Here is a 26,064-nt window from a genome sequence, read left to right as displayed (position 1 = left end):
GCTGTATATCAGCATCCTGCCCAGTTTGTGCCTTATACATGTCCATACATTTTGTCAAGTGCATTGCAAAATCAGTTAAGCCATCCCATTTGGTTGCAGTGATGGCCGTAAAATCTATACTTGTAGGATACAGGACATTTAAAGCATTTACCAAATCTATCCTATCTTGGCCTTGGAAAGGAATTCCGTCGGCAATATGGGTGAGAAGCCTTGGACGTGCGCTTACTGCTGAGAGTTGTGGTAAACTAATGCCGGAAGCTGCACATAGCGCCTTAAAATCCCCTATGGCTAAATGTGTTCCGGCCGTATTAGTATCTATTGCCTCGAGCCAGAGCCTTGCTCCTTTATGTATACTAGGCAATTTTTGTATAATCGTACTAATATCTACTGGTGTATATGGTTTATAAGCTGCAATGGGTGGCTGTTGCCCATTATCTCTTAAGAAGATAGGAAATTCTTTCAATTCCACATTATCTTTCTTGTTTCTTACTCCCTTAGCAGGTGGCGAGTTTAAATCTTGTATACATTTTAACCATATGTCTAAACCTTTTTGGATAAATTCCAAATCTTCTGACTCCTTGCAATATTTGTTGACTAATTCCCTTATTTCTGAAAGCTGTGCTTCAGTTACTGGCCCTTCCGGGTGGCAAGGAGTGTTTATATTTGCATTGCCTAATTCTGTCTTAACAGTGGTCCACCATGGAGCCCCATATGAACCTTCCTCATTCGTTTTAATCCTTTCTTTAATCATCTCTGGTGTCAAGGATGACCCTTGAGCCGTTTCTGTTGACCGACTCTGTGGGGTTTCTGATAACACATTAACCCGTAATTGCTGACAGTCCTTGCCATCGGCAGGTGTCAGGTGCACTAATCCCTTAATTTTAAAGTTATCTGTTCCAGGGAAAAGCTCAGCAGCTTCCCGTTCAAATTTAGCTGCTTGTTCTAAGTCCGGATATAAGGGTTTAGGCTTTTGTACAGGACCTTTCAACGGACCATAGCCTGCTGGTATAGGCTTTAAAATTTCGTGATCACTGTCTTCCAGCAGGGGACATGTAGTCACATATGGGGGCGGATTTAGGGTTTTTGGTCCTATCTCACCTATAACCTTATTTTTCTTTTTTATTTCTTTATCAGCTGTATATAAGTCACCTGTCACTGAAAATAAATTCCAGACATGCAGGTGTTTCTTTAAACTATTTTTCTTTTTATTATCTTGTAGGAATGTTAACAATGGCAATAAATGACTAAGTTTCAAAGATCCTTCCATGGGCCAGGAAAAGGAATCTTTAGCAGAGTATTTACCCCATTTGTCATTTGTTTTCTTAATAAGGTCTTTTTCAAATGGAAATAAATTAATTACATGCTGGACAGCCGTACATGTATCATCACTGTTAACATATAATGTACGTACCGTGCTAGGTTTTCCTAATTGTCCTTCTGGGACCCTTTTAGGGGTTGGGTGTGTGTTAACCATTTTAAACTGTCGTTTACTTAGGCTACGCACATATAACTGTATATAGTAACCAAAACAAAATAAGAACACAAAATATATACACGCTAATATCAACCCACACAGTAAATACAAGAAAAACAACAATTGCTGCAGCGTTAAAACCTCAGGCGCCTTTTCTCAAAACTATCACCACGATTTACACAGGACTCCTGGCTTTAATTACCGATCACTCCTGGACCAGTTGATCAAGCTGGGCCCTAGGGGATCACACCAGGAGAACGTAAATCTTCTACTCTTCCCAAGAAATAATCAGAGCTGCTTCCACAAACATGTGACGAATGCCGGCATTCTCCACCAATTGTTTGTAATAACAACTCTGATTGTTTGCAAATAAACAACTCTGACCAAGTCTTAAATCACACAATAATATATTTATTATACTGAGTATAAGCAATGGTATACGCAGGAAGCAAAGGTATACTTACAACAATGTACATAGCACATCTATGGTCTGGAACATTTGCTTAATTTTTTCTTTTTGCAAGCTCTTTTTATATACATTTTCAATAAGCTAATTGATAACTACTATTTACTCCAAACCACAAGATTTCAGTTAACCTTGCTGCAAATACAGCTGTTCTTTGTTCCCGTTTGATCTTATCTTACTTCATATGTACAAACTTTCTTCACAGATACCCTTTTTCAGATCTGTTATCTTCACAGATACCCTTTCTCAGACCTGTCATCTTCTTATCTTATGCTCATCCTGTGACTTCACTTGTTGACGTTTCACCTGGATTCTGCTAATGTGTGTTTTGCTTTGCAAAACTAGGCCATAGTTCATATGTTGCTTTGCAGAACTAGGCCATAGTTCACCATAGCTTCTTCTTCTTTCTTCAGAGCCTTGATTCATTTTGAGGCCTCTGGTATTTTTTCCTTCAGGATATTCTACACTGGGCCTGCAAGGCAGGGGTTACACAGGGTCCTGGGGACAATTCCTTTATCTTTGGCCTATGGCTCCAGGTGTTGAGAGGGGGCCTCAAAAGGCCTTTCATTCTGTTACATACGGGTGTTTTAGTGTGCCTTGGGTCTCAGCCCAACCCCAGACAGATCCAGGACCGAACCGAGGGTTGACGGCGTGTTCCAGCATGGCTGACAGTCTTACCCTCTGCCAGGCCTGCAAGCTCCCAAGACCAACAACAAGATGATGTTGGGATGTGAATGGTCCTCCCATCATTCCGAGCCCTTTCGGACCTGCCGCTTGGATCGGCATGGAGCAGCAGGCCTGGCCTGAGGACGAGGGCAGACGGGCCTTGACACAAAGACATGACACCAAAGTCGATGCTACGGCATCACAGATGAAGACATGACACCAAGGCTGATGCGGACGGCATCAGAGACGAGGGCTGGAACAAGACATGACACCAAGGTAGTTGAGGATATGACACCAAAGCTGATGCGAAGACATCCCGGACCAATGGTCAATGCGACGGCATCCCGGACCAGGGTCGATGCGACGACATCAGGAACAAGACGTGGAAGCAGAGACATGACACCAAGACTGATGCAACGGCATCCAGGACGAGATGAACTTGATGAAGTCCAGACGAGACGAGAGCTGGGAGGGAGAACATTGGCACTGTCTCTCAAGGTGCCCTACACAGTCCACCCGTGGGACTGGTCGCAGACCACCCTGTCCCACTGCGTGCCCTACACAGCCCGAGGAGGCTGGTCATGGACCATGCTGAGAACGGGACGAGCGCAGGGAAGAATCCAGTCGAGGTGGGACATCGATGACAAAGCCAGATGTCATCCGGAGCTCCACGAAGGCTGGCAGGACATGATGGCTCAGGAGCACAGGAACAAATTCCACCTGCAGGCCACTCCACGCTCGGGAAAGACATCATCCGAGGAGGCAAGGCTTGACAGGACCAGAAGGCTTAGGAGCGCTGAAGACACAGGAGCAGGATACCAAGGAACTTGGGACATCAGGAAGCAGAAGATCAAGACGAGACACCAGGACACCTGGATGGGGACCTCAGGCACGAACATGACGACATGAAAAGATGAAACGAAGAGGAGCTCCACGAAGAAGACCTGACAGAGCTCTGGCAGGCAGGAGTCTCCAGATTGAAGTAACTCCGATGCAAGGCAAAGACTGAAGTGACGGAGCAGCCCTTTATAGGGCTGGAGCAAGAAGTCCAATCAAAAGGTGGGGCCAGCAATACTTCCTGTGGCTGGCCCTTTAAATGCAGCAGAGAGGTGCGGCCGCGCGCCTAGGAAGCAGCAGGAGCTTGTGCAAGACTGTGGACAGTGGCCTGCACCAAAGTCGGCGTCACAGACAGCAGGGCTGGGCCTAAACGCAGGCCCCGAAGATGGCAGCGGCTACAGCCGCTGCAGGAAGCCCCGGGGGCGGCTCCAGCCGCCAATCGAGCCCGGGGATGCGGCCTGCAGCCCTGGAGGAAGATGATGTCGGCAGCGGCTCCGTGCCGCGATGGACGGCGGCAAAGTCTGCGGCTCCGGTCGCGGTGAAGAGGAGGCCTGGTGGGCGGCCTCCGGGCCGCAAGAAGAGATTGAGTCCGCGACTCCAGCCGCACGGCAAGGCCCGACTTCGGCGGTGTCCATGCCGCGTCGGGTGAAGAAGAACAGCATGGGGTGAGGTAAGCAGTGCCTGCTCGCGGGGAAAAGCTCTACGGGCAGGGTTCATAACACCAGGATGTTAGAGTCTTACTGATGGGCGATGGGGGAGAGAAAGAAGGAGGAATACTCCTCCAAGGCCCAAGGTGTCGGAGTGACTCTCAAATTTCTATCCTGAGGAGATCCCACTTCATTTTTAATGAGAGAGAAATGAGTGCCAACAAAATACTCTGGACACTAGAGTTGGGTGTCCAAACATAACTTTACTGTAGCAATTTTTCAAAAGCAAGTTGTGGCACGTTAGACACCAGTTCTTAGAACAAAACAGTTTGTAATCACAGTTCTCCGGTTTACTTATCTGTGGAAGTGTCTCACATTAGTTGGGCCAGGGAAAGAACTCTCCCTCTAAGGCATGGATATGAAATTCCTAATTATGGGCAGAAAATCCCCTTCCAAAAATAGTAGCAGACAAAAAAATAGGGTCTCAATCTCTGCACAACTCCCACTTGTACCTCTTCTTCCCAGAGTGAAGACTCCGGATGGGGCCTCCAAGCATAACAACATATTTTTATTCAGTTCTCTTTCTCGAGATGACACACAGGTTCATTCGTATGAAAGGTCCAGGCAGCAGGGAACAAAACAGCTCATCTGGTTTTCTCCACTTTAGGGCAGGAAAGGTGGCATCAAAACTTATCCCCAAAACACAAGCAAATCTTCACACAAAGGCAAAAACTGGAACTCTCTTCAATGAGGTACCCTTGATCCATTCACAGTTTGTGTGATGAAGAGCAGCCTAAGGTGCCTAAGGTGAGGGACGAGATGCTACCCTCTTGCCCTGCCCCTCTCGTCCCCTCCCCATCCCTCCTCCCTTCAGCCACTGCCGGCCTGGCCTTCGGCGGCAGCATCCTTCCTCCATGCCGCCGGGCTGGCCTCCAGCGTCATCATTGACATTCTCCCTCCTCCATACTCCATGGTGCCGGTCTGGTCTCTGTTGGTGGCATTGTCCCTCCTCCCTCCTCCGTTCCGCCAGCCTGGCCTCCAGCAGTGGCGGGAGCGGCATTCCTCCTCCATCCTCCATACCGCTGGCCTGGCCTCTAGTGGCGGTGGCCTGCGGCAGAAACCCTCCTCTTTTCTATCGCTGTCGACTTCAGTCGACAGCCATGGCAGGGGCAGGCAGGGTGAGCCATGCGCCACAGGGGCATTTTTGTCCACCTCAAAATTCTGCCGCCTGAAGTGGCCACCTCACCCTGCCTCATTAGAACATAAGAACATAAGAAATTGCCAAACTGGGTCAGACCAAGGGTCCATCAAGCCCAGTATCCTGTTTCTAACAGTGGCCAATCCAAGTCACAAGTACCTGGTAAGTACCCAAACATTAGATAGATCACGAGCTACTATTGCTTATTAATTACCGTCATAGCAGTTTATGGATTTATCATCTAGGAACTTATCCAAACCTTTTTTCAACCCAGTTATACTAACTGCTGTAACTACATCTTCTGGCAATGAATTCCAGAACTTAACTATGCGTTGAGTGAAAAAGAATGTTCTCTGATTTGTTTTAAATGAGCTATTTGCTAACTTCATGGAGTGCCACCTGGTCCTTCTATTATCTGAGAGAGTAAATAACTGATTTACATTAACTTGTTCAAGTCCTTTCATGATTTTTTTAGACTTCTATCATATCCCCCCTCAGTCGTCTCTTCTCCAAACTGAACAACCCCAACTTCTTTAGCCTTTTCTCATAGGGCAGCCGTTCCATGCCCCTTATCATTTTGGTCTCCCTTCTCTGCACTTTCTCCAGTGCAGCTATATCCTTTTTGAGATACGGTGACCAGAACTGCACACAGTATTCAAGGTGCGGTCTCACCATGGAGCAATACAAAGGCATTATGACATCCTCCATTTTATTTTCCAATCCCTTCTTAATAATTGCTAACATTCTGTTTGCTTTTTTGATTGCCACAGCACACTGGGCTGACGATTTCAATGTATTATCCACTATGATGCCTAGATCTCTTTCTCTGGGTGGTAACACCTAAGAAAGAACCTAACATTGTGTAATTACAGCAAGGATTATTTTTCCCTAAATGCCTCACTTTGCACTTGCCCATGTTAAAATTCATCCTCCATTTGGAGGCCCAATCTTCCAGTCTCACAAGATCCTCCTGCAATTCATCACAATCCGCTTGAGATTTAACTACTCTGCATAATTTTGTGTCATCTGCAAATTTAATCACCTCACTCATTGTACCCCTTTCCAGATCATTTATAAATAAATTAAAATATATATATAAATATATTAAAAAGCACCGGTCCAAGTACAGACCACTATTTACCTTTTTCCACTGTGAAAACTGACCTTTTAATCCTACTGTCTGTTTCCTGTCTTTTAACCCATCTTGCAATCCACAAAAGGACATCACCTTCTATCCTATGACTTTATAGTTTTCTTAGAAGCCTTTTATGCGGATCTTTGTCGAATGCCTTCTAAAAATCCAAATACACCACATCTAACATTTCACTTTTATCCACATGTTTATTCACCCCTTCAAAAAAGTGAGGAGATTTGTGAGGCAAGACTTCCCTTGGGTAAATCTATGCTGGCTGTGTCCCATCAAACCATGTCTATCTAAATGTTTTGTGATTTTATTCTTTATAAGTTTCCATAATTTTTCACGGCACTGAATTAAGGCTCACTGGTCTATAGTTTCCTGGATCACCCCTGGATCCCTTTTTAAATATTGGGGTTACGTTGGCCCTCTTCCAATCTTCAGTTACATTGGATGATTTTAATGATAATTTACACATTTTTACTAATAGTAAAATAGTAATACTTCATTTTTTAGTTCTTTCAGAACTCTGGGGTGTATACCATCCAGTCCAGGTGATTTACTACTCTCAATTTGTCAATCAGGCCTACCACAACTTCCAGGTTCACTGTGATTTGGTTCAGTTGAGCTGAATCATCACCCATGAAAACCTTCTCCGGAATGGGTATCTCTCCAATATCCTCTTCAGTAAACACTGAAGCAAAGGAATAATTTAATCTTTCTGCGATGGCAGCAACACTTTTATTCCTGGCTTTACCAAGAAAAAAGACTCCCTGAAAGTCTTCTAACCCAGGCCAAGTACCAAGGATGTCACAGAAAAAAAAATCTCAAAATAAATCCAAAATCCCTTAAACAACCCTGAGACATCCTTACTGAACATGTTGTGTACCAGCAAAACAATTGCCCCCTTCCTACACAGTGCAGGTTCCAAGCTGTGACACTCAATACTCCAAAATAGAAAGAAAATCAACTCTTCTCTTCTGACTTTTACCTCAAAATGGCACACCTAGCTTTGATGCAAGCTGATTTTATATCAGCATGGGGCTAACCATTCCAGCAACCTATATGGAGATGCTCTTCTAAAAAGGTGAACCCATCCCTCTACCACCTAACTCCTACTCCTGGCTCAAACAGAGTTTAGGAACTAGGGCATATATTGGTGATCTCAAAGGGTCCCCACACAAATGATATATAGCAGTATTTCTCAATCACTGGTCCACGGTAGTATTTTAGTTGATCTGCAGTGTGACAGTCACTGCAGAGGAAGCAGACCCACGCTGCAGCGGCCTTCTGCAATCTCTAGGGTGACCAACTGACTGGTTTTGAACTGCCCCTTCCTTGACCCAGGTAACTTTAACTACCTCGAAGGGGAATAACATATAAATAGCTGGAAACTATGACTTATACTCCCACTGTTGAGCCCTTGATTGTATAACTCCAGGTTACTCTATAAAGTAATATCTGTAAGAGGCTGCTAATATATTACCCCCCCAAAAATGCTCTTTCCTGCTAATTATGGTTTGTGCATCCTTTTCTTACAGTGTTGGAATAAAAAGCAACAGACAACTTGTTCATTTTGACTTGGATTCAAAACAATCACAATGGCGCAGGTAAGTTCACACAGTTTTATAATATAAGAATGAATGGAGTTTGTGTCAGAGACCCAAGAGAGCTGCAGACTTTAACCTAACATTTATTCTTTTATAATGTTTCCAAAATAGACTTTATTTCTATGGGAAATCTCTTCCATCAGCACTTGACACCCCCCCCCCCATGGTAAGAAGGTTAAATAAATATAGTGTAAGGCAGCAGCCATCAAGGTGCCAAGGAAATCTGGTTTGTGGCTGGTCAAGTTGTTATGTGTGGGGAGAGTATCTGAAAAATGAACAGTATGAAGGCAAACTTTCTTTGCTTGAAGGGATGTTTATTTATTTTTGTTCTTATAATACCATATCATTAAATAAATATTGATGTTTGTCTTACAGAAAACACAATTTAATTCATTACTGACTGAAAAAATGGCTCCTCATACTAAAGTGACAGTGGTTGGAGAGCTTCCTGCAAACCCAGACAGGTACAGTGAAATAATCTGTAGTGCTGCTTTTCTTTCAGTAATTTTCAGAGGGATGACGGAAGGGGCAGGCAAGAGGGTGCCCAGCCGGGGGACCGGTGGGATGATGGGTGGTTGGGAAGCCAGCATGCCATGCCACTATCACTACTACTGCAGTGGAAGTAAGTTCCCATGTCATTGCTTGTGGCACCTTTAGCTTAGAAACAGTTCTAACCTCTCAGCCATTTCTGACAGCACTACAGCAGTGATTCAATCCATCTATCTGTCCATGTCTCTATGGGCACAGTATCTTTTTTTCTAAAAGATTACCAGTTGGGTCCAAACTTGGAAGGAAGGTGGAACATGAGTTTGGCATCTATCCTGTGAAAATGACCTTGCTCTGAGGTAAGGGTGAGGTAATTTTCATTAGGGTCAAGGTTAACAAGCACTAGAAAATCCAAGCTTAAACATGATTTTCACGTTTCCTCATTTAATATGAAAATTATTAAATAGATTGTGAGGCCTGTGGGGATAGGGAAATAACTACTACAGTGCCTGAATGCAATTCGCTTTGAAGTGTCAGAAAGCGGAATATAAATAAATAAATAAATAAATAAATAAATAAATACAAACTGGCCAATGTTATTCATGTCAGTGTTGGGACACCAGTAGATTCAAACCACCAAGACCACTACCCCTCACATTTTCTTTACATTTGTGCAGGCTCCCCACACTCTGTTGTTTGGCCAATGGAATTTTTGTGTAATAAAATATCCAGGACATAATGAATTATTCATTATTAATGTCTACCTAAGCGAGGGGTCACGTTGAAAATTAGGCGCTAGGGACAAATGTGCGTCCCTAGCACTTCCTCGGCATCGGGTGCACAGGAGAGGTGGCTGTCAAATGTCAAGCTAGTTGGGAAAACAGGCGCTCAATCTACCAACGTTCATTTGCTCCCGCTACCAGCACAGATACATACAAGATACACAGGCTGGACCATGTAGATTGTGTGTGTGTTGGATGTCCAGAATTTTTTTTCAAAGACTTTTTGAAAATAAATACTGCTTTGTTTGGTTCCTCCTACTTAATATTGCTATGATACTATTAGGAGGAATCACAGAAACTAGGATTTTTCTTTTTTTCAATGCACCCTTGAGTGTGGTATACCTTTACGCCAGCCTTGGGCTGGCATAAAATTTGCTGCGTTGCAAGGGTTCATTGGCCGCACAGAAAAGTTATTGGATCGTAGGGATTAGCTAATAGCCTCAACTACATGAATTTACATGTGATGAGCTCTATTAGCTACACTGTGATTTGGACACGCGTTTTGGATGCGCTAATCCCTATATTGGAAGTGTGCATTCAATCGCGTGTTAAGCTGTGCACAGTAGCTAGCGCACGGTATTGCATCAGCCCCTTAGTTTGCTATAACAGCATGTTGTTCCAGACATATTAAAGTGCATTCATTTTGGTTGAGTTGGATTTTATATTTCACTCCTCTTTGGACTTTTCTTTTGGCATTCAAAATCATACTGCCACTGTAACCTCAGCTGAAAGAGAAACTGGTATATTCCCTTTTCTGTCCCTCAGGCACTTCTCCTTCCTTTGTTTATACTCCTGGCTGAGTGTTGCGTGAGCCCCGTTTCCCACAGGCCCCCATCCAAACTCTGGAAATAGGCCAAACTCATGGAAGCAGGGACACACGTTTGGAACCCTGTCACTGTAATGAAATTAAGAACAAGCAGGGTGAAAATCTCAAGAAGGCAGAATCAAAGTAATGTGGCTTTGAGCCTGAGGAAGTTAAAATTATGTAGAGTGTTCCAATGTTTGCCCTTGCAAGTGTATTGGAACCATTAGTGCAACAGGAAACTAAATAAACTCAGGCATAGTATTAGTCAGAACTACCTCATGCTTTTCTGGTGAGCAATGGTCAGTGGATGACACAGCTATCTTGAATCCTAATTGCCTAATTGATTACTTCTCATTGACACCATCAATGTCCACTTCCACACCTGATGACCAACTCAAAATGAACCCGGAAGCCATAACTTAATTACCCATAAGGGAAAACTGCTACAGCTAAATACTGTATCCCTCATTTCCACTCGAGTCTTCAACATGTATCAAAGTATACTGCTGGTTCGAAAGATTAGGAAGTGATATTGCAAATCGGCAATCTCATAATCTCTGATCCAAGCTAAAATAAAAACTTTTAAACAATGCACGGATTCAAGTTCCTGCCAAATTTATAGGCAGATACCTTCCTTGCTGGCTCTTTCCATGCACTGTGAAAAGTAGGAGTGTGCACTGGAAAAGTTGTTGTTTTATTTAGGTTTATTTTCATTCTGTTTGTTTTTGTTTTTGTTTTGCTTGTCCAAAATGAAATAAACAAAATGGGAAAAAATAAAAAGGAAAAATAAAACCAAACAATGTCTGGCCCTGCCTACCCCTGCCTACCCACCCAACCGTAAAAAAATGAATGGCCCCCTCCGTCCCCTCAGCCTCCCATCCTGGACTCTTCTGATCCCTCCTTGCCCCCTCTACGGTTTTAAAGGGGCGGGAGCGAACCCTAAATTGCTCCTGTCGCTGTCGTTTTCCAAAATGGGGATCACTCCCCCCCCCCCCTTCCCATTTAAACTCACAGATGGGGTAAGAAGGGATTGAAGAGGACCGGGTGTGGCAGGGATGACAATTTCACTAATTTGGCAGGTGGAAGGAAGAGCCCAGGCTGGGGGAGGGACTTTAAACATTTTTTTAATACAAAATAGCTTGGCAGCTGTTTCTCTTCAAAATTTTGTTCATTTGTCTTTCATTGTGTTTTGAAAACAAAATAGGAAATTTTGTTTCAAATGAAAGGACATGCCTAATAAAAAGCTTTCTTGCAGAGCTCAGCAGAGAGTCCGTTTCACAGCATCCCAAAATCATTCATAAGGTGAAAGAGACTATAACTTGTATTTGAAAAGTGAAACTTAGTGTAGAAGCATAATTTAATGACACTGTGACCAGGGAGATACGTGCTGCAGATCGACTGTTCTCAACCCAGTCGTTGGGGACTAACCAGCCAGTCTGGTTTTCAGGTAATCTACAACAGATTTGCATGAGATTTAATTGCATACAGTGTAGTCAATGCATGCAAATACATCTCATGCATATTTGTTTTGTTTATCCTGATGATAATTTCTCGGAACTCAGTGGAAGAAATTATTTTCTCCGTAGGACCCTGTGGATGAAAACCACTTAGATACATTTTCAAAGACCTACTCTTGATCTACATGTGTAAAATAAGAAAAAAAAATGTGCTTAGATAGGCTAAATTCACATAAATGGGTGGCACCCAAATGGGAACTCTCTGGATTTGGCCTGGAGACTCCGGAATTCTGAACAAATTGCCGGGTCTCCAGGCCGACACCCTGAAAACTCTGGGTGCCCTGCTGCAGAAACCCATGGCTGGTGCAAGGGTATCAGGTGCCCCAGGTGACCCTTATAGCCTTGCACAATGCGCCCCCCCCCCCCCTCACCCTATTCCACACACACAGTTAAGAGTTATGCATTTATATTTTACATGAAAAATATCAAAGTATAGTATTTTGAAGTAAAAATATCACTTACATTATATTTAAATGCACTGTTGTGATGCCAACCAGAAATCCCCGCAAAAAGACATTTGGAACCCATATGGTATTAGACCTATTACGATGTGTGTTAGGTGTGGGCTTGATCCTCTGAAAGCCTGAATAAACTAATACACTTCTTATTAGGAAAATGCCTCACCTCAGTCACACATGCAGAACATGCACCACAGGCCCCCGCTTCTGCTGTCGCTGGTGGGATCGGGTCTACTGGCGGGATCACGGACCTCCTTCTTCTGCCGCTGGTGGAATCAGGTCCACCAGTGGCACCATGGACCTCCTTCGTCTGCCGCCGGTGGGAGCAGGTCCACCGGCAGCACCATGAGCCTCCACTTCTTCCACTGCCAGTGGGATCGAGTCCACCGGTGGCAGCACAGGCCACTCCCTGCTCCCAAGGCCACCCCACCGGGTCTGCCGTCCTGTGCAATTACACAGTTTGCACACCCAGTGACGCTGGGCCTGCCAGAAGGAGGAGGAGTGTCAGCAGCATTGCTGCAGGAGGACGAGGTGAACCACGGGGTCATGAAATAGGAGCAAGATGAGCAGGCTTCCCCCATGGGGAACAAAGAACTGCAAACCGCAGGAAAAGCAGCAGCTTCAGGCCATGCATGGAAAATGAAACAAGAGCAGGGTGGGCCCAAAGCTGCAGAAGGAGGAGCAAGTGGAGTCCTTATCCCGCAGACCTGGGGAAGTGAGGATCAAGATGAGAAGAGAGATGTATGTGTATGTGGAAGAGGGCGAGAAGTGAATGAGTGTGTGTGTGTGTGTGTGCATTTGTGTGTGTGTATGTGTGTGTGCATGTATAGGTATATATGGAAAAGGGAGAGGAGTGAGTGTGCAATTGTGTGTGGAAGAGGGAGAGAAGTGAATGCATGTGTGTGTGCGGAAGGAGAGAAGTGAGTGAGTGCATGTGTGTGAGTCCACATATGTAGTGGGAGAGAGTGTTGCACTCGCTCATGGGCCTGTCCTATGAATGGCTCCACTCACCACCCTGACGTTGCGCTGCTGAGTCCCGACACCGCCAGTAGGGCCATGACCCAGGTGCTACCCTATTGCCATGCGGCGGGAGGCTGCTGCCTGTTTTCTGTGACAGAATCTGCCGCTGTCACTGCCTGTTTTTCATGGCGGGGGCACCACTGACTCTGCCATCTTTGCAGCAGGAACGCTGCCGACGCTGCTTCTTCTCGACCCAAGCACCGACTTCTTTCTGCTGCCGGATCCTCTAGGCACGCACACGCACCTCTTCTGAGCATTTAAAGTGCCCGTAGCAGGAAAAACCCTGCAGCCCATTCTGATGATGTCATTCAGCCAGCCCTCCTGGCCTTCGTAAGGATCTTCATGACTGTCCAAGGTGTCTTCATCCTTCAAGGTCTTCCGTGGTCATGTTCCTGGCCTCTCGTCGGTTTCTTATCCAAGTCTTCGGAGTCTCTGCCTTGTCCAAATCTTGTGTGTATTTTGTTTGTTCCTGGTGTTACTCCTTCTGAATCTTCAATCAAGTTCCTGATATTCCAGTCTCTGTTCCGAGTCCTGTCTTCCAGGTCCTCTCTCGTTTCTTGCAAACGAGCCCACAGCGGGTTTTGTAGGGCACTCTTGGCACAGGCCCTGTCTCCTAGTCTGTCTGTGCTGGATTAAGTTCTTGGAATCCATCCTTGTTTTAGAATTCCAATTTCCATGTTTCAAGTTCCACGTTCCAAGTTCCTGGTCATGTTCCTAGTTCCGGTCTCGTGGAGATTGTCTAGCCAGTGGATCACTTTGTTCCTCGTTCCAAGCCATGTTCCTCATCACAAGTCATGTTCCAAGAGATGTCCGCCTTCTGCCCATGTCCTAGTCTTAGTCCAGAGTCTGCCTCGCCTCCTGCGTGGTCCATTACCAGCCTGTGGTGGGTTGTGTAGAGTGTGTATGGAACGACATGGTCTGTGACCAGTCCTTGAGTTGTGTAGGGTGAGCTGCAGCACAGACTGGTTGAATCTGGACATGAACCTGTACCTAAGTCTTCATCCAAGTTCCAAGTCTTCATCCAAATTCCAAGTCTTTGTCCAAGTTCCAAGTCTTCAATGTCTTCGTCCACGTTCCATATCATGCCATGTCTTGTCCTCAGCCCTTGTCTGTCCTGACACACTCTTCTTTCCAAGCAAGAGGTATGAAAGAACTATTGAGTGGCCGGAGCGCTACCCCAGAGATCAGCATTGCATTGCTGGGTCTCACTTCTGTGCGTGCAGGTTCAGCGGAGGCTTGAGTGCTTCACGTCTCCAAGTGCTTCACATTTCCAAGTGCTTCACGTCTTTATGTGTCCAAGAATTCCTAAGTTTTGATCCAGCCCATGCCTAGATATGCTCGCCTCCTGTGGCTCTTACCTTGGAGCTTCATTCTAGCATTGTGCCGTGGCCCAAGGGCTCACTTTCTCATGCATGCAACTGCACTCTCCTGCACTCGCAACAGGATGTGTTGTGTTTAAAGTGGAGATTTTCCTCTTATGGGACGTTTGGAGAGGTGCAGTGAAGTAATGTGAGACGGTTCTACTGTAAAGTTCTCATTGATGGAACTGAGGGTGTTACAAATAGTTCTCTGACAGATAGGTGGCTCCAAACCCTATGGGCTTGGTTTAGAAGAAGGCTATAAATACCCTGACTGGGGTTTCTCCAGAGTCACCGAGATAGAAGCAGCATGCAGCTGTGATCCACTGCCAGGGTTACAGGAAGGGAGAAGCAGGAGTTCAAGCTGTGATACTCTCAGTGTCTCAAGGAGCTTGAGGGGAATGAAGATAAAGGATTGCTATATTATATGAAGAGTAAAGGAACTGGGAACTGGTGGGAACTTGCCTGGACCAGGAGGCAAACTGTGCCAGCAGGAACCTGCTGTGGGCCTCGGTTGATTCCTGTCTGCAGATCCAGAGAGATTTCTTCCTTGAGTTGATCAGGACATTGTGAGTAAATACTTTTTTGGGGGCATGGATATAAAAAGAAGGCCAGGGTAGACTATAGAAGAGGCTATTAATGGAAGAAGTTGTTTTATCTGTTGGGATGATGAAAATGCTGAATCTGGACTGTGATTACTTTTACTGCTGTACTTCCTCAAGCTGTTTCATGTTTTACTCAGCCTCAATGTCAGTAAGTTACTTCTGTGTTGGAGCACACCTCTTGCGTGGACAGAGTTATTTTATGGGAGTGTCCTTGGCTCAGCTCTGGTCCTGCAGGTTATTGTACCCCCAGCCCAAAGCCCGGGAGATTTCTTTCCTCACCTTGGGGGAGTGACACCAGAGCTCCACAAGGCTGGAAAGGTGACCCCCAAATGGAGAGGGGTTACAAATGGATTTTCAGTCATCTGAAAGTAGTGCGTTATGTGCAAACTCTTAGCCGTACTAGAAAGGAGCATTAATGGGAGTGCTTTGAGGTCATGTTTGTATGTATGAGTGCACATTTAAGTGTCAAAAATGTAAGCGTGTGTGCCTCTGCCATACATACCTTGTACCTTCACTGAAAGGTATGCATGCAGCTTTTATGTGGGTACTTGCATCTGAATATCAGTTGTGTTTATTTAAGTATAAAAGTAGCTATGTAACTTTTAACTTAGGTGTTGTTGTGATTCCGGTCACGAGGAGCGCGACCGAACCCCTACCTGGCTCCGGTCCCGGGGCACGGCGTGGCCCTCGATGGCGCCGCTTCAGCTGCGGCCTAGTTCGCGGCGCTCCCACGAGGCAGAAGCTGCCGGAGAATCTCGACCCCACCCTTAGGGCGCGCGCGCGGAGGAGGCCCTTTTAAAGGGCCTTTGGTGTGAAACTCCGGCGCCACCTCCAGGCTGACGTCAGACGCCGAGGGGGATTTAACTCGGCGTCTGAGATCACTCTGGGCCTTGCAACGTGGTCGCTCTCTGAGTGGTAAGTTGCTGTTCCTGATCCTGCCTGCCTGTTCCAGTGTTCCTGCTCCTGCCTGCCTGTTCCAGTATTCCTACTCTTGCCTGCCTGTTCCAGTACTCCTGAACCTGCTTGCCTGATCTGGTATCCTGATTCTGGTCCGTCTCATCGTCTCCGACTTCTGCTGCCTGTCCTGATTCTGGTCCGTCTCATTGTCTCCGACTTCTGCTGCCTGCCCTGACCCTGGTCCGTCTCATCGTCTCCGACTACTGCTGCCTGCCCTGATCCTGGTCTGGTCCTGGTCTTCGCTTGCTTCTAGCCGCTCGCCTAAGTCCCAGCGGTCCGGGTCCCTACAGGCTCCTCCTGGGGGGACCACGGGCTTCCAGGGCGAAGCCACCTAAGTCCTAGCGACCCGGGCCTCGACAGCTCCTCGGGGGGGGTCTCGGGCTTCCAGGTGAAGATTCGACCCCGGCTACGTGTGTCTGCCTCCCGACCTTCTCTCCTCGTCGGTTGGCCCCAGGATCCACTTCCGGATCACAACAGGTGTTGTACTGAAAATGTACCTATTAATCCACAAGACCAAAACAATAACATTTTCTGATTTGAGTTTTCATGAAATAATTGCTGGCTTTAATCACTTCAAGCAATAACTAAAATGACATTCCTGTTACTTGTAAACCATTTTAAATACAGTATAAAATAAATATAGTTGAACATAAAAAGGAGCAGGATGAATTCCACATACAATTAATGTAATGGCTGGATTTGCCTCTTGTTTGGGATCCCCTTCCAAAGTTGATCACAAGATAAAAAAACTATACATAGTATCTCATGTCTGTTCTCTTTTGTTCTTCCTCTCTCTATCTTATTCACTGCACACCCTCTTCCTCCTCTTCTCCTTGCTGACTATCACCCACAAACTCACTCACTCACTCCCACTGCCATACCCACCTCATTGCTCACTCTTTTACTTGTTTCCTCATCTCCCTAGCCCCCATCACAGGGACGGTAACCTTTAAAAAGGTGAACGGGCGCACATGTGCATGCATCCATCCATCAGCCCCCGCCCAGGGATGCGGCCATGCGCACATGTGTGCGCAATTCTAAATGGATGTGTGTTTATGCATGAAAATACCACTTCTACCATGCAAGTGGGGGGAATTTTAAAAGACACGTGTGCTGTCATTACCCATTTTACCAGTTTGTTTCCAGTTCACCCAGTTAAGGAATAGGACTTCCAAACCCCTCTTGTTTAATAACCCTCCTTCTCCCCTGTTATCCCCAAACCTTTAAACCCCACTGCTCTGTTTAGCTTTTTTTGTTTTATGACGTCACCCCATGCATAGCAGAAGTAAAATTACACAACAGGGGACCCCCAGTATTTACACACAGATTTCAGTATGAAATCCAGGAATGCCCATGCCCTACCCTTTTTTGGAACTTTTCATTTGTGTGTACAGTGCATACTCGGGTGGCTTTTAAAATTCGTTCGGCATGCTCCGGCCAGACATATTCGCATATCTCCTGGTTTTGGCATGCATCAGGCTTTTAAAAACCACTTTATTAGTTTCTTATACATCTCTCTTCCAATTGCTCATTCTTTTTCCTGATGCCCCTCTCACCTTGTATTGGCTACTCAAAGCTCCAAGCAGCTTTCATTCACTTTGATTCACATTGTGCTTGCGTGCTCATGTCTGTTAGTGACCAACACAAGAACAGCAGAGGAGTACGGGTACTGCATGGCTCAAACTTCCTGGGAGCCACTCAAAGCTGTGCGTCAGCATGTGCAGTGCTGCCTCGCACCCCCAGAGGAACAGTTTCACAACAGGAGCAGAGTCAGGAATGGGGCCAAGACTAGGGATGTGAATCGTTTTAGGACGATTAAAATTATCGTCTGATAATTTTAATATCGTCTTAAACCGTTATGGAACACAATACAATAGAGATTCTAACGATTTATCGTTATAAATCGTTAGAATCGTGAGCCGGCACACTAAAACCCCCTAAAACCCACCCCCGACCCTTTAAATTAAATCTCCCACCCTCCCGAACCCCCCCCAAATGACTTAAATAACCTGGGGGTCCAGCGGCGGTCCGGAACGGCAGCGGTCCAGAACGGGCTCCTGCTACTGAATCTTATTGTCTTCAGCCGGCGCCATTTTCCAAAATGGCGCCGAAAAATGGCGGCGGCCATAGATGAACATGATTGGACGGCAGGAGGTCCTTCCGGACCCCCGCTGGACTTTTGGCAAGTCTTGTGGGGGTCAGGAGGCCCCCCCCAAGCTGGCCAAAAGTTCCTGGAGGTCCAGCGGGGGTCAGGGAGCGATTTCCCGCCGCGAATCGTTTTCCGTACGGAAAATGGCGCCGGCAGGAGATCGACTGCAGGAGGTCGTTCAGCGAGGGTTCCGGCGCCTCGCTGAACGAACTCCTGCAGTCGATCTCCTGCCGGCGCCATTTTCCGTACGGAAAACGATTCGCGGCGGGAAATCGCTCCCTGACCCCTGCTGGACCTCCAGGAACTTTTGGCCAGCTTGGGGGGGGCCTCCTGACCCCACAAGACTTGCCAAAAGTCCAGCAGGGGTCCGGAAGGACCTCCTGCCGTCCAATCGTGTTCGTCTATGGCCGCCGCCATTTTTCGGCGCCATTTTGGAAAATGGCGCCGGCTGAAGACAACAAGATTCAGTAGCAGGAGCCCGTTCCGGACCGCTGCCGTTCCGGACCGCCGCTGGACCCCCAGGTTATTTAAGTCATTTGGGGGGGGGTTTGGGAGGGTGGGAGATTTAATTTAAAGGGTCGGGTGGGTTTTAGGGGGTTTTAATGTGCCGGTTTTGCGATTTTACGATTTTTCGATTTTTCACGATTTTTCACGATATTTTACCCCCCCAAACGGCAACAATACGATTCCCTCCCCCTCCCAGCCGAAATCGATCGTTAAGACGATCGAGGACACGATTCACATCTCTAGCCAAGACCATACTGGTTTGTGAACTCAAGTTTGAAAACCACTGCTGTGGATGACCAATATGATAGTATCCAGATGTTCTTGTTAAACACAATCCTAATAATCAATAACTGTCCACCTCTTTCTTTTATAGGTTTTCCGTAAACTTGACAAAGGATGATGAAAATATTGTTTTCCATTTTAATCCACGCTTAATGGATATTAATAATATAGTTTGTAACACGATGATTAATGGTGAGTGGGGAACAGAGGAAACAAGGGAAGACATAACTCCATTTAAACCTGGACAGAAATTTAAGGTAAAATTATTTAAAAAAATGCAAAAATTAGCACAGAGCATTATATGAACCAGAAAAATGGAAAAACAAATGTGATTTTAGTGAGATGTATCAGTTATGAATTACCCAAACTTCTAAGTACTTCTAAGACTTCTGTTAAACATGAATCAGAGATTAAATTCACTCAAATTATTTTTGTCTGGAAGAGGGAAAATTGTGGAAGATTTTCAGGTCTTGTCAAATATCAATCATCATTAAATTAGATAGTCATGGTATGTAAAATATTCATGAAATATTCATACTTCAAATAAAAAGGAGCACTCATAGATATTCATCAATGCCCTAAGCTCTGCCCAAGGACCTCTACCCCAGGCCTGGTTCATTCAAGCACATACATGCCATTTATTTAACCTCCCCCCACTACCCCAGAGCCTTCAGAGCAGTGGCTCTGGGTTAGACAACTATTACCACCATGTAACTATTATTCATTTCTTATTATATATGTCATATTTGCCTGAATTGTTTTTCAGGCTTATTTGTAAACACCTTCCATAATTATAGTCAGTCATTCTTTGTATTCACCTTACCCAAAGGAACAGGAGGAAACTATTTCACCCCACCCCCTTCACTCCTTGAAAAAAAGAAAACATCAGAGCTTCCCCAATGCAGGCTTATATTTGGAAAAACTCAACTTCCCCAGCAGGGGTGTTTTATTTGGGTTTTTTTGTTCTAACTGAAAATAAAATTAGAGGCCCTAACAAGAGTTGATATAAGTTCTGTTCCACACCAGAACTTAGGACAGTCCAGGGGTAGGCAACTCAAGTCCTCGAGTGCCACAAATAGATCTGGTTTTCAGGATATCCACAATGAATATGCATGGGATGTTGCCCACAATGGAGGCAGTGCATATAAATATACCTCATATATATATTCATTGTAATTGGCAGCTTCCATATGCAGCAGATGGGTAAATCCTGTCTTCTCAATTTCCTGCAGAGGCTAGTCATTCAGGTCACTCATTTTCCCAATGCTCCTCGTTATTACTTTAGATGCTGCCTGCCTCTTACCCTAGGACAGTGCTATGGAACACGATCCCATTTCCTATATGGTGTGTTGCCACAGTAGACACATGACAGGGAGCTACTAGCCTGCCACCTGACTGGTGGAAGGGGCTGTGGGATCAGCTTAAGGAAAATTCAACCCCTTTCCTCAGGCTTTTACTTTGACTGGCAGAAGGGGTCCCCAGGCTGGTACTGCCACCTTCTCCTGATGCCAATGCTAGCGGGTACTACTTTTCCAGATGCTGCTGTATACCAGTGTTTGTCAGATGTCCAACTGATATCTTTACTGCAGTGAATACACTGAGCAAAACTTTATCTATTTATTTTTTTTTTTTTTAAATATCCCTTTAGATCAATAAATGATAATGACATAAAAATGCATTCATAATTATTTAAAACAAATAAAAAGTACATAAAATAGAAAGCAACAATTAAAACAAAATAAGTAAAAACAGTTAAAATAAGACCAATAAATGAACTAATAGTTCATAATACAAAATCTAAACCATTAAGCAATCACCTGCTTAACGCGAGTCCTCCCTCACTTTAAAGTGCCTCTAGATCAGGGATGTTTTCCATGCTTTCTTCTCTACATCCTTGTGGGTTGATGCTGGCATTAGTATTGAGGTTAAGGGTGAACCCTGAGAAACAGAGATATCATTCACACTTTTTACCTGCTCTGACTTCTCTTGCTTGGGTTTGCTCTAATCATAGTCAGTATCATTATCTATTTTCCCTATAACCATACTGGAGGATAAGATACTACTGACTAATCCTCCCAAACTTTCTTCTGTAACTAGCTCTTCAAGTTCTGAATCAGGGAATCCCAGACAATATTCTTCCACAGAATTAGTGAAAATACTGCCTCCATTGCCTCAGAAGCAGTAACCAATGTAGAGAACTGTTATAATTCCGCTGTCACAGCCCATGCTTCTGCCATACTCTGGAATTTGTTGCCAGAGGATGTGGTTAGTGCAGTTAGTGTAGCTGTGTTTAAAAAATGATTGGATAAGTTCTTGGAGGAGAAGTCCATTACCTGCTATTAATTACGTTGACTTAGAAAATAGCCACTGCTATTACTAGCAACAGTAACAAGGAATAGACTTAGTTTTTGGGTACTTGCCAGGTTCTTATGGCCTGGATTGGCCACTGTTGGAAACAGGATGCTGGGCTTGATGGACCCTTGGTCTGACCCAGTATGGCATGTTCTTATGTTCTGCTGTGGCGACTCTCCCGCCTTTTCCCTATTTTCCAAAACAAGGAACAGGTGGTAGTGGCACATGTTTTCCAAATTTCAACTGCTTCTGCCTTTAGCTGCCAGTGCTTTCTACTCCCTGTGATTCTACAGCTAAAAAAGTCTTTTCAATTTAGAGTCAGGACTAGTGCCCTTTTTTTTTATCACTGATACTGGACTGGGATGGATCTGCACCAATTGCTCTCTGTCTCTGCCAAGGCTGCCAAGCCTGCTATTCCCTCCTCTCCTTTTTCCTGCCATAATAGAATTTGTTCAAGTACACTGCCTATTGGAGGCTTGGATATTACAAATGAATTTATTTATTGATACCTACCTTGTATCCCCATGCACAGTGCCACTCCTTGTATGGAAAATTGTCTGTCAGGCACACAGACACATAAGCAAGATATGTGTGGTATTCTGTGTGAACTTAATACTGACTGACTCCACATAGAAAAAACTGTTAGCTAGAATCAAAAAGACTGGCATCCTGATACGACTCTTTCTTTTCATCTGTCAGTGTGCTGTGTTCACCTTACTGTCCAGAGACAAAAAAAAAATCACTAGCACTGTTACAATCCTCACACTGTCTCCTACCCTGACCTTTCCCCAGTGAAGAGAAAAATCAAAATCAGCAGCAGTGCGCTGTCTCTGTCTGGTACAGTACATGAGACCACTGCAACAGAGAAAAGATCAGAAGCAGTCCTTTACCAGTGCCAAATCCAAAAGTTGCTAAGCTTTTTTAAATAAAACTCTGAGAGCTTCGACAAACACGTCTTTCTCCAAAAGCTAGAGAGAAAATAGAGACTGCTTCTTGAACATGCTCAGATTTTACAGTGAGAGTGGGACAGAGTCACTTGATCCAAATAGCAGCTGTAGGCTGTTTAAAAAGATGCTGCACCAATGGCTAATCTCTGTGCCAACTTGTCCTTCCTGGGCCCTAACAAGGCTGTGAGGTCACACAGCCAATAGTTGGTACCTCTATCTGTTTATTTTCACAGGGCACAGCCATAGACTTAAATGGGAAACATAAAAAAATTAGCTGAATGTTTTTTTGTTTCATTCTTGGGACCCCTCCATTTGTTTCAGGGATCCAAAAATGAAAAATATGGACTTATGCCTTGCGTTTTACCCATTTGCTTCAAACTGACAAGCCACTGGAGTAGAGCTGGAAGGGTGTCAATAAGGAATAAAAGTGGACAAAAAAGCAAAAAGTAAAAACTCTAGTACAACTGAAATTTAACACCACTCTGCCAGAAGGCAGATATGACAAATCTTGTACCGGATGTGCCACTACAATATAGTATTAAATTACAAATAAATGATTGTTAGTACAATGGGAAAATATCTTTGTCTTCTTTATATTATAGATTGATATTGAGTGCGAGGAGGATTATTTCAAAGTGTACGTGGACGGTCAATACCTGGTAACATACAATGCTCGCTGCAAGCCCTTGTGTGACATCAACTACCTGACTGTAGTTGGGGACTTTACAGTCAATCAAGCTTTCATTTTGAGAAAGATATTATAAACATAACCAGGAAACAGTACACTCTGGATGTTGATAAAGCATTCTTTTCAATTATAAAATGCTGTAATTTTTAGACTATTTCAATCATTACGGACATGTTTAAGAGTGGCTTAATAATCCATCAATTTATTTAATGAACTTTGTGATCACACTGCCCGTTTCATGAAATAAACATTTGCAGAGTGTGAAGGCTTTATTGTTTGTTTTCTTACATTTTATTACATATGCACTAGAAAAAATATTTGTTTACCTCAATCTAAAAACAACTTTCCTCTACAAGCACATGAAAATAATAGACTTCAAAAATGTTTTTTTCTTCTTTAAAAGATTGGAGTCTTACTATTAATTTAACTTTTTAAAAATATGACAATATTTCCAATTTTGGATGCACAGATTTTTTGAAACAAACTTTACCGGGACCCATGACACCAGGTTTCACAGAAGGGTACAAAAGGGCTAATATATTGTGTTCAAGTCAAAGTAAAGACAATGTCCACTTCTAATAAACCTGTCCCTCTTCAAAAGGAGAAAGGAATATGTGTTTTTCCAAGCGTAGCCCTCATAACAGGTAAGGGGCCACCTTTAAGTGCTGTAGAGTACTGGCAAACACACTGCAGTGCCGGGACAAGGGTCTCCAGCTGGGGATGAAACACTGTCACTGAAAGAAAGAAATCACAAATCTCAACTTATTGAAGATAGAAATTGACAAAGGTCTGTGATGCAGAGCAGGAAAACATATCTTTAGCGTTCCTTAGACAAGAATAGACCAAAATACAGTTCTTTATATGGCACACATATGCAGAGAAACTGGAACTTACAATGGGTTGCTAAAGGGTCTCCTTCTCCCTCAGAAACAGGATCAGAACATAGAAAATCCTTTTCTTCCTCTTTTACTGCTATCACAAAAACTGGAAGATCCTTGCTAGCTCTGGGATCTAGGAATAGTAACCCTCCTGAACCTGAGAGCAGTAGAGTCACTTCTGGAATTCTCTCTCTCTAATCTTTACATTCCACAAATGAAAGAGCAAATACAATCTCCCAGGGGGAAGAAAAGGCAATCTGCCCCTTCCTCTGGAACAAGGAGAGCACAGCTCTTGTACTACTACTATTCACCATTTCTAAAGTGCTATTGGACATATACAGCTCTGCTCAGATGCCCATAAGATGCACTCCCTGCTCCCTGAGCTTACTTTCTAGTCAAGACAACCATACATGTTAAACCGCCTATGGGAAAGTATATTTATTATAAAGAAGTCATTAAGATTGGGAGCCCTCTGGGGTCTGGGAGAAATAATCCGCTTTGAAGTACCTGAAAGGCAGAATATAAACAACAAATAAAAGATTGAAAAGCAGCTTCAAAAAGGTGCGTTTTTAGGCTGGATTTGAATAAGGCCACAGAGGGAGCATGTTACACTGACTTAGGACATCTTTTCCAGGCATGTGGTGTAACAAGGTGGAAAGTGTACAGTTGAGAGTTCATAGTGGAGAAGAAGTGCATGGATAAGAGCAATTTGCACTTACTTCTTTCTATGGACATCTCCTCTTCTAGTGTTCATTAAACTCTTATAACGTCTGGTCATAATTACTCCGAAAAGTTGAAGTTTACACGTTATCTCTTGTAGTGAAGACCTAATAAGCCTTACATGAGAAAATCCAATGTGCTCCCCTGTTGAGAAGAGATCTGCATGGTCTCAGAATCCTCTCAGGCAACATCTCTGAATATTTTTCTTGTTTGTCTATTAAAATGTAATTTAATTAAAGAATGAATTCAATGTCCTCCAGAATCCATGAGAATCCTAGAATTCTGAATTCCAATCTACAAATAACGAATTATGATTTGAGAAGCACAGGTGGGACAGAAAAACTATTGTACATCACTAGATAAGAGGCTTATAAATCAGGATCTGCATATGACACTAACTGTACCGATCCATCTCTATACAATGTTAAAACCACACTATGCATTTTTTTCTGAAAATATGAAAAAAAATGTTATGGAACCGCTCCATGGTTACATTATGAACTGTAAACTTTTTTTTCAAACTTGTGAGGTTTTAGCAAGGCCTAATTCTGAAAATCTTCTATAACCCGGGAACTTATAGTGCATCTAGCCATATCATTCCCTCCCCAAAGAATTTCTTCTTTCAACAACTGCCAGATTCACAGAGGAAACCCTTGGACCAAGACACATGAAGGACTTGAAAAAAATCCTCAGATCCTCACTCTTCTCTCCCCCTTTAGCAGGAATGGATACGACCGACACCATTGTCTTCTCTACTATGGCAACCTACCAAAACCTGGAGGTCGAATCTTCAGCTCGCCCCCTCTACCAGACACACCTACAATGTGTGGAGGAGATGGCGGCACAAGCTTGTGGGCACTTCAGAGTATTACTCACTTACCTCTTTATTTCACAACACTCTGTTTCCAGCTGGCCTTCCCACCAAAGCTTACGAACTGTGGAAAGCCCGTGGCGTCACTTGCTTTCACCAGGTCATGCAGCAAGCCCTTCCCTTACCGTTTTCGGAGCTTCAGGACCTCTACCATTTACCATCCATGGAGTTTCTTCCATACATGCAGCTTCGACACTTCTTGCTGTGCGCCCGAGCTAAGGGCCTCATATCACCTACTCGTTCTCTGTTTGAGGGCTATTGTACCGCTACCTCAGCTGTGGGGGGTCTCATTTCCAAACTGTACCGCCTATTATCTACTCGACCATTTGCTAAATCTCCTCACATGCTGTCGTGGGAGGCCGATCTTGGGAGGGCCTACTCAGAAGAGGAATGGACTCTTATCCAAGGTCTCTCGGGGCAATATTTCTACACGGAGCATAGAAGCCAACTATAAGATGCTATTTCGGTGGTACCTTACGCCGGTCCGACTACAACATTGCTACCCTCATATGGACCCCTTTTGCTGGCGGAATTGCCACCATCAGGGCACCTTTCGGCATATATGGTGGGACTGTGTATTTATCAGACTGCTGTGGACCTACGTTTCCACTTTACTATCACAACTTCTACGGGCCCCCTGTACTCTTAC

At 44.5% G+C, this 26,064-nt stretch overlaps 1 long non-coding RNA gene across 1 annotated transcript; it reads right to left on the bottom strand.

Annotated features, from left to right (window-relative positions):
• Positions 1-23,200: 23,200 nt before the first annotated feature.
• Positions 23,201-24,754, bottom strand: LOC115089314. Its single transcript, XR_003856063.1, has 2 exons — positions 24,544-24,754; positions 23,201-23,680 (listed from the first exon to the last, which is right to left on the bottom strand). It is a non-coding gene; the product is annotated as an uncharacterized LOC115089314 (long non-coding RNA).
• Between the last annotated feature and the right edge of the window lie 1,310 nt (positions 24,755-26,064).

This window comes from Rhinatrema bivittatum, chromosome 4, assembly GCF_901001135.1.
Source record: "Rhinatrema bivittatum chromosome 4, aRhiBiv1.1, whole genome shotgun sequence".
NCBI classification, from domain to species: domain Eukaryota; kingdom Metazoa; phylum Chordata; class Amphibia; order Gymnophiona; family Rhinatrematidae; genus Rhinatrema; species Rhinatrema bivittatum.
The sequence above is the reverse complement of the archived record's forward strand: the minus strand, read 5'-3'. Positions and strand labels throughout refer to the sequence as shown.